We start from the raw sequence: 1,100 nt of genomic DNA, 5'->3' as shown, positions 1-1,100 counted from the left end.
AATTCTTCTATGGTCTTCCTTATTCACTGTCCAGTTTTTGCATGCATATGAAGTTATTGAAAATGCCATAGCTTGGGTCAGGCATAATTTAGTCCTCAAGATGACAGCTTTGCTCTTCAACACTTTAAAAAGGTTTTGTGCAGCAGATTTGCCTAATGCTATACGTCGTTTGATTTTTTGTCTGCTGTTTCCATGAGTGTTGATGGTTGATCCAAGAAGAATAAAGTCCTTGACAACTTCAATCTTTTCTCCATTGATAAGAATGGTGTCACTGGTCCATTGGTGAGGATTTTTGTTTTCTTTAAATTGAGATGCAATCCATACCAAAGGCTATGGTTTTTGATCTTCATCAGTAAATATTGTAAGTCCTCTTCACTTGCAGCAAGCAAGGTTGTATCATCTGCATATCACAGGTTGTTAATGAGTCTTCCTCCAATCCTGATGCCATGTTTTTCTGTTGTTAATGAGTCTTCCTCCAATCCTGATACCATGTTTTTCTTCATATAACCCAGCTTCTCGGATTATTTTCTCAGCATATAGATTGAATAGGTATGGTAAAGGAATACAACCCTGTTGCACACCTTTCTTAATTTTAAGCCAGTGTTCCTATGTTCTGTTCAAACAACTGCCTGTTGGTCCAAGTACAGATTCCTCATGAGTACCATTCAGTGTTCAGGAATACACAAACTTCACAATGTTGTTCATAGCTTATCATGATCCACACAATCGAAAGTCTTTGCATAGTCAATAAAATACAGGTAAACATTTTTCTGGTATTCTCTGCTTTCAGCCAAGATCCATCAGACATCAGCAATGATATCCATCGTTCCACATCCTTTTCTGAATCCGGCTTGAACCTCTAGAAGTTCTATGTCAATGTATGCTTGCAGCCGTTTCTGTATTATCTTTAGTAACACTTTACTCTCATGGGATATCAAAGAGATTGTCCGATGATTTCTGCATTCCATTGGGTCACCTCTCTTTGGAATGAGCTCAAATATGGATCTCTTCTAATCAGTTGGCCAGATAGTTGTCTTCCAAATTTCTTGGCATAGATGATTGAGTGCCTCCAGTGCTGCCTCACTTTCTTGAAATATTTC

This window comes from Chrysochloris asiatica, unplaced genomic scaffold (assembly GCF_000296735.1).
Source record: "Chrysochloris asiatica unplaced genomic scaffold, ChrAsi1.0 scaffold00099, whole genome shotgun sequence".
Classification (NCBI taxonomy): Eukaryota; Metazoa; Chordata; class Mammalia; order Afrosoricida; family Chrysochloridae; genus Chrysochloris; species Chrysochloris asiatica.
The sequence above is the reverse complement of the archived record's forward strand: the minus strand, read 5'-3'. Positions refer to the sequence as shown.